The following is an 8,043-nucleotide window of genomic DNA, read 5'->3' on the forward strand; positions in this document are numbered from 1 at the left end:
GCGTGCTGACCGTTCTAATGGCCCGACGAGGTCCATCCCAATTCTCTCGAAGGGGACCTCGATTAATGGTAGAGGGCGCAATGGCGCTTTTGGGGTGGCCGGTGGGTTTACCAGCTGACATTCACGGCACGCCGCACACCACCTGCGGACGTCACCGCCAATGCCCGGCCAATAGAAACGGGCTATTAGACGGAGAAGTGTTTTCCGTTCCCCTAGGTGACCGGCCATAGGATTGTAGTGAGCCACCTGGAAAACCATTTCCGGCGGCTTCGTGGAACCAATAATTGTGTCACTTCCTCCTTTGTTTGAGCGTCCTGCGTCACTCTATATAACCGATCTTTAATCATAGCAAAGTATGGGTATGCAATGGCGACGCCCGGCCGGAGCTGTTGACCATCAATCACTCTCACTTGGTCAAGAGCATGTTTAAGAGTTTCGTCCCGCGACTGCTCTAGAGGAAAGTCCCCTTCAGGGAATTCCCTGAGAGGAGGGGCGGCCACCTCGCCCCTTTCCTCGTCATTCCGAGCAGCCGAGGACGGTCCGGCTCCGCCTCCCCTGCCAAAGCATCGCACACCGCACACCTCTTTATGCAGGACCCATCCGCACAAATACCCTCTAATATATCTTTAAAATTCGGCCAATCAGTACCCAAGATTAGCGGATGGGTGAGGCGGAACTAACCGCTGCCTCCACACTATGTTTTTTTCCCCTAAATATCATCGCCAACGTCACCATGGGATATTTGTGAACATCCCCATGCACACACCTCACCCTCACAAGTTTAGATAAACCCAAAGCCCGGGTTGAACCAAGCGTTGGTGGATGGTGGTCTGATTGCAGCCGGTATCCAGCAAAGCTTGGTAAATACCCCCTGATCCTTACCGAATCCGGTATGCTCCAGCCCGATAGGGGCAGCCTGCGGGACGTCGGAGACCCGCACCACCGTCCCCACCTCCATCAGCGGACACTGATCCCGGAAGTGGCCCGGTCTCCGCACCTCCAACAGGCCGGCCCAGGCGTTGCGGCCGCACTTGTGCTGGCGGGCCCCCACCTGAGGAGGAGAGCGGCTGAAAGACGGGGAATGGGAGGGCGCATTCTCCCACGGCCGGGAGCAGGTCTCTGGAACCCTCCACGCCTGCGCGGGGCAGTAACGGGCCCTGGGGAGAGAACAGAAGGAAAAAACACAGGGAGGGGCGAGGGCCTGGGCAGATACAAGGGAAGGGGAGAGAGAGAGACGAAGAAGAGGGCTCGTCCGCCCTCGGGATCGCCGCCAAGTGGTCCTCCGCCAACCGAACAGCTTCCTCCAGCGACGCCGGGCGATGGCACTGGACCCACCCGCCGTCTTCCGAGGCAGCCGTTGAATGAACTGTTCCAGTACCACCTGGTCGATTACTCCCTCGACGTCGCGGTCCCCAGCGAGCAGCCACCTCCGACAGGCGTCCCGGAGCCGTTGAGCTGAATGCGAAGGGTCGATCGGACGTTCTAGCTTCATGCCCGGAAGAGCTGGCGATTCTCTTCCGGGCTCCGACCGACCCGCTGCAGAATAGACCTCTTCAGATCGGGTATGCCAGGAGGTTCGTCGCCGGCAGCTGCTGTGCCGCAAGTTGAGCTTCCCGGACAGGAGGGGAATCAGGCGGGCTGCCCACTGTTCGCGGGGCCAGCCCCAGATTTCTGCTGAGCGCTCAAACAAATCGAGGAAGGCCTCAGGATCATCTGCTGCCCCCATCTTCTGTAGCATTGGGGGGCAGCGTAGCGCGGGTGTCCGGGGTCGCGGTTGTGGCTGACGCGTCCCCTGGCTGAGGAGGCTCCGGATGGCGTGCCGGTCCTCTGCCTGAGCCCGCATGATTTCAAAAACCGGCGATCTTGGTCTTGCCGGAGCTCAAGCAGGGATTGTTGGTGGCCTTGATGCAGCGTCGCGAGGGACTGGAGGACTTCTGCCAGCTGGGAGGACTCTATGGGGCGACCACTTTCCATGTTTCCTTTAATGTCCCGGTTTCGGCACCAGTGTAACACTTCCCAAGGAAGGAGGACAGGAAACAGGTCTTCACCACAAGGTAAGGTTTTAATTCCCTTTTTGTTCCGTACAATCTTATTTTACAAACACAATACAACACAATGCCAAACACTGGGTTCGCATGTCATCTCCCTCTCTGGGGCCCTCTCGCTGCCTTTTTATGCCGCTCTCCTCGTACTCACTGAAATTAGAGACAGGTGTTTAGACATAATTTAGCTCAGGTGTAAGCGCCCTTACCGCTTTTCTCTCCCGGACGGGCGCTTGACCACGCCCCCGCTGCCACACATGCCATCAGAGCTAGTGGCAACAGTTCTCCACCGGATAGCACAGTGACACTGGAGGCAGCATCTTCTGATATGCTGGCATTTCAGGCAGTGACGTTCAGCCTGAAACAGAAGACACAGAGAAAAACATCACTGTATTTCTTCCCAGCTTGTCCATGTTCAAAGAGGCTGTGGTAGGGCACATAGCAGGCTTTGCAGTTAAAACAACTATGAAGATGATTCTGTGCACTACCTGTTTATCAGCACTCAGTGTCGAGAGCTCTTCCCAAGATGAACATACTGATCGACATGAAGTCCTGAGGTGGATTTATAAGACCGTCAGTCAGCTGAGAGATTTCTTCAACAGCACACACTCACAAGGCCCATCTCTGTCCCCACAAAGGTTCTGGATCTCCATGGTGGTTCTGCATTCAAGGAACTTGAGGCAAACATGTTCAACCTAGAACCATACAACAATCACATCTTCATACTCAGTGCATTGCAGAAAGCTGCACAAACATCAGCCTCCACTTCATTGCCAAGGAAACATGTGCTGCATCACAGTCCAAACGGCTTAAGAAAACTCTGGGCAAGCTTGTACTGCAAAATAGACGAAAAAAGAAAAGTTTGATATAAAGATCAGCAGCCGGGTGCACCAGCTATACAAAAGTTTAAACTTAGCCTAGTTGTGGCATAAAGTCACAATTTACGCACTACTAAATATTTGAGCATTGCACCATTAAACTTCAGTACGACGTAACCCTACATATAAACTAAATATTTACAGAAGACTCAGAGCAGGTGTAACTGATGGAATAAAAAAGAAGACTGATATTTTATGACATCAATAAGCTCATGTTTTGCATGTTTGGCATCAATCAAATAATTGTGATTATGACAATTAATTGCCTGTTTTAGTGTTTCATAAATATGATGAATAATTACCATACAAACTAACTAATTCATTTATACAAATTTTTACAAGCTTGAGTCATATAATAAAATAAGGGTATGATTTCCTTTTCAGGCTTCAAAATCATATGAATGACAGTCAAATATAAAAGTATAAAATGTTAAATAATTAAAACAATATCTTAATTATCAAAATATGTTTCTCAAGAGAGCTGCTCTTGTGACGTCCACAGTGATGGTTACGTAAGCAAACAAGGTTTGAACATCAACCGTAACAAAATCAAATTGAAGTTCATGGATTTTTAATACTTCTGTGTACAAATATGAACGCTGCTTAATAGATCAATGCCGGTAAACGTCATATTATGCGACTGCGCATCACTTTATCAGTTAAGAATAAAGTTAAGACTTTATTTTTTTCATCAGTTAAGACTTTAAGAACAGGTGGAGCAACCAAATTAAGCACAGAGTTGCAAACTAACTAGTAGTTACGAAGCCTTGAACTTTATACCCCAACTTAAGACCTTACGCACAGCTATTTACTCAATCTCATGTCCTTCCAAACCTGTATGACTTTTTCTGTGAAACACAAAAGATGACATTTAAAAAAAAATTTTTGTCCATATAATGAATGCCATTGGTGACCAAAACAAGCTATTTTGCTCACCATTTACTTTCCTTATATGGAATACAAAATAAATTTTGGGGGGAAAGTCACATGGATTTGGAAGGACATGAGGTTGAGTATATGATGACAGAATTTACATATTTGGGTCAACTTTTCTATTAATATTAAATGTTATATATGTTATACTATCTGAAACACAGTAATTTTATGAGACTTATACTGCATGTTGCAAAAGTATCTTCATTGCAAATAAAAACAGATAGTATAATATTTTTTACTCTGTTAAAACAGCTCTTCAGTGAAGCCAGGCTGACCCTTACAGCTTTTCCTCCTGTTGCAAACCAATTCCAGTTTTATCTAACATTCAGTGGGATGTTTATTGAAATCCAAACGGCAAACTTACCTTGTTTAACTTCAACAATATCCATGTGCTCCTTGTCAGGGATGGACTGGGAAGAGAAATCGGAACGGGATTTGACATAACTGGCCCAAAATTTGTTGCGGGGGGGGGGTTCCCGCTAACTTGGCGGCTCGTTTTAGATTATCGCGGCCGACACTGCGGCCCGCTCGGTTCTCCCGATGGCCAGTCCACCCTGATCGGCCTCAAAGTGCGTCGGTCCACCGGAAAAATGTCCGGTAGGCCAGATTACCAGTCCAGCCCTGCTCCTCGTCTATTCCAATTGATCACTTTATAAATGATGCCCGTGAGCTGGTCTGTATTCAGGCCTGCACTGCAAAAAGTACAAATCAAACCAAAAAAGCTAACTTGGTGAGTTATACTGTTATTCATTGTGGTTATTTTCCTAAGTTAACGTTAGCTGCATAGCTAATATTCATTTATCCTAATAAAATAACCACAATGCACGTTCAACGTAAACAAAAGCGACAAAACATAATTATGTATTCAGAATAAAAACTTTAAAGCCTGCTAAAAACATGTAGTTGGGTTGAGTAGTAAGCACGACACCGTATATCTTCAATGACTCATATTTATTTCCATCTTCACTCCACATGTGTTCGACCGTAACTTTTCATGTCTAACTATCCAAAACCCTTCTTCTTCTTTCACCCACCCCTCTATCCTCTTACAACACAGCGTCTCTAGAGGTAACATTAGGAATTACAGTATGGGACACAACATTTCCCCTTTTTTTGTAAAAACATTGTTCTTAACCCAACTTGTGGAAACATGTACTCTGCATAAAGTAGTTGTGACAACCTAGACAACTATTCAGTAACAGTCTCTGTCTAATATCATCACTGTGCAAATGTTCCAGCAATTGATCGCGGATCATATCATCCCCTTTATCACCAAAGTCACAGTTAGCGGAAAGTGCATGCAAAGCAGCAACATACTGTTGTATGTTTTCGTGCGAGGCTTGTACTCTTTTTCTGAACGTATGCCGTTCCACGACAACATTAATTTTAGGCATGAAGTGTTTTTTCAAAGCATCAACAGCAGAATCGTATGTCTCACCGGTGTTTGGCAATGCGTAAAAGATCCGTTGGCCCTCTGCGCCCAAACAGTGAAGTAATGTAGCCCTCCTCCTAGCTACAGGCCATGCATCACCCACTGCGTTGATTACCGTCAAATAGTTCTCAAACATGCGCAACCACATGTCGAATGGCATGGTAGGCTCTCCCGGGCAAGCCAGGAACATTGACGGTGCGGAGACATGCACGGACATGGTTGATCACTAACTTTATACCAAACTTAGTATCCTCGTCGCCAATTTGTTACGTTTTGGGTTGAGTAGTAAGCACGACACCGTATATCTTCAATGACTCATATTTATTTCCATCTTCACTCCACATGTGTTCGACCGTAACTTTTCATGTCTAACTATCCAAAACCCTTCTTCTTCTTTCACCCACCCCTCTATCCTCTTACAACACAGCGTTTCTAGAGGTAACATTAGGAATTACAGTATGGGACACAACACATGTTTGAAAATGTCTACTATCTTACCTCAGTTTCTTAAACTCGTTTCTATTGAGGTAACATGTGCGCCGCTGAACGTAATGCTGCTGCAATAAAGAGTAACATAACGCCCGTTTCACACATACTCCGTTTGCAGTGCGTATGCGGTGCGTATGCAGTGCGTAATTTTTTCCGTACCCATGTTAACAGGTTAGAGCTTTTACACTGCACGCGGATGCAGTCCGTCGATCCGTTCCAGTTGCGGTGCGTATACAGCAGTGCAGCGATCGTTTACGGACCGAGTCTATTTTTGCTGTGCTGCACCGCAGTGAATTAAAGTGACAGCGCATTGTTCACATTAAGGGGCACCTGAGACTCGTAGTGACGGATTAATTGACAGCTGCTGTCAGACTCTATGTTATTATTATTCCTCACACGGTCGCAAGACGACATGTACATGAATCTGGCGTGGTGAGCTGGAACCTGCTTACGTCAGCTGTCACCGCTTACGTCACGAAGTACCGCAAACAGCCAATAGGAAAATGCAACTGCGGTAGCCACCGTTCAACCTGAAGAGGGCAGCACTCAGACGTTTTTACACCATATATTGTAGAATTAAAACACTTTATACACAAATGTCAAAAAAATTACTTGAATCAATGACCAGTACTAATAAAGGCCATGCTTACAGATCATTAACTAAAAAAAGTTGGTTTAGGGTTTAGTTACCCTTTAAGTAGTGCATGGGGGGGCCACATTGTAATGCTTTTGAGATACAATGTTCTGCATTGATTTGGTTTTTGTAACTTTTAAGGCCAGAAATAGTTGTGTACTAAATTTTCTGAAGTGTATCTGTGACTAATGGGACTATTCTGCAATTGCCTAAAGTATTGTATTGCGCTACAAAGATACTTTTCTATCAGGCATTACAAACCTCAATAAAGGTGGAGATTATAATTTTTTTTCCAACTCTACTTCCCTGTTAATTTGTTATTCAGTTTTACTAATAATAAAAAAAAAACTTTATAGAACGTTTAATGTTTCTCGCAAAGCGGGCGAGTTTACTCTCTTTTTTTTCTTTACCCGTTTACATGCTAAAAGTGTCATGGTGCGTTTCTCCTCGATGGTTTTTCAACACTCAACAGAATAACACAGGCTGCATGAATATGATAAATAATTACTGCAAGAGTTACATTTACATACAGGTGCGAAGGGACTTCAACGTTTCTAAATTGTACAAATAAAAAATACATTTACATATTCGTCTCTGGCTTGCAATATTTTCAAACATGTTCCTTTCATACATTTTACGAGGGTGAAATCCGTTGCCTGCCTGTTAACATTCAAGATAAAAAATTATAATAAAATAAGTGAATTGTAAAGTCTTTGTTTGAATAACGACTCGGTTACTAACGTAACCTCGGTTCCCTGAGAGGAGGGAACGAGTATTGCGTAAGTAGCTTACGCTATGGGAAAACTCCGGTTCTCGAGAAATATTGAAGTCTTTATGTAAAACGCATTGCAGCTGCACAGCAGACAGTAATGAGCGAGGCAGCTCGGTCATTGGCTGTGCTGCGGCAACTGCTCGAACCAATGACGGGTGACTCTGAACGTGCGACCAATGGGCGCGCGCCTCGTGTTCGCGCGCTCAGAGCCCACCGAAATTAGCATAGCCTGGCTATATAATGGGCACCCCGTCATACGAGTTCCTTTAGGTTCAATCGACTGAAGCGAACTGACCAAGCACAACCACGGCAGCTTACGCAATACTCGTTCCCTCCTCTCAGGGAACCGAGGTTACGTTAGTAACCGAGTCGTTCCCTATCGAGAGGTCACTCCTATTGCGTAAGTAGCTTACGCTATGGAACACCATGTAAAACGCCGTGCGTGCTGACTTCGCTCTATAAAGCCAGAGGCAGATGCCTGAGCCTTAAAGCAAAGTGATTATTCCATGAGCCGGCCAACGGCGAGCTACATAATGGGATAGTATAGAGCGCCCTTCCAAGGTGGTCCATGGTGGGGCGCTCATAGTACAAACACAAGCACATATCTTATGTACTGACTTTTCTATGTGCTGATATGCATAAAAAATCCTTTAAGTCAGTCAGATAAGGACCTTGTAAGGGAGGAGATAATGCTCAGCATATACATACTCCAGTCCATTCTACAATCAGGCTGATAGAATGTTGGAATGCATTTTTCTATGTACTGGCATGCATAAAAAATCCTCTGAGTCGGTCAGAGACGGACCTTATAAGGGAGGAGATAATGCTCAGCATATACATACTCCAGTCCATTCTACAGT

The 8,043-nt window shown here is 45.6% G+C and overlaps 1 long non-coding RNA gene across 3 annotated transcripts; it reads right to left on the reverse strand.

The window, feature by feature from the left end:
• Nucleotides 1-1,934: 1,934 nt before the first annotated feature.
• On the reverse strand, nucleotides 1,935-6,209 carry LOC127650267 (uncharacterized). Of its 3 annotated transcripts, none has more exons than XR_007971413.1 (4): nucleotides 5,787-6,209; nucleotides 4,221-4,548; nucleotides 2,531-2,737; nucleotides 1,935-2,400 (listed from the first exon to the last, which is right to left on the reverse strand). It is a non-coding gene; the product is annotated as an uncharacterized LOC127650267 (long non-coding RNA). The 3 variants fall into 3 exon arrangements; XR_007971412.1 differs by lacking the exon at nucleotides 5,787-6,209 and adding an exon at nucleotides 5,295-5,779; XR_007971411.1 differs by lacking the exon at nucleotides 5,787-6,209 and having other exon boundaries at nucleotides 4,221-5,260.
• Nucleotides 6,210-8,043: the final 1,834 nt, after the last annotated feature.

Source organism: Xyrauchen texanus, chromosome 10 (assembly GCF_025860055.1).
Source record: "Xyrauchen texanus isolate HMW12.3.18 chromosome 10, RBS_HiC_50CHRs, whole genome shotgun sequence".
NCBI lineage: Eukaryota > Metazoa > Chordata > Actinopteri > Cypriniformes > Catostomidae > Xyrauchen > Xyrauchen texanus.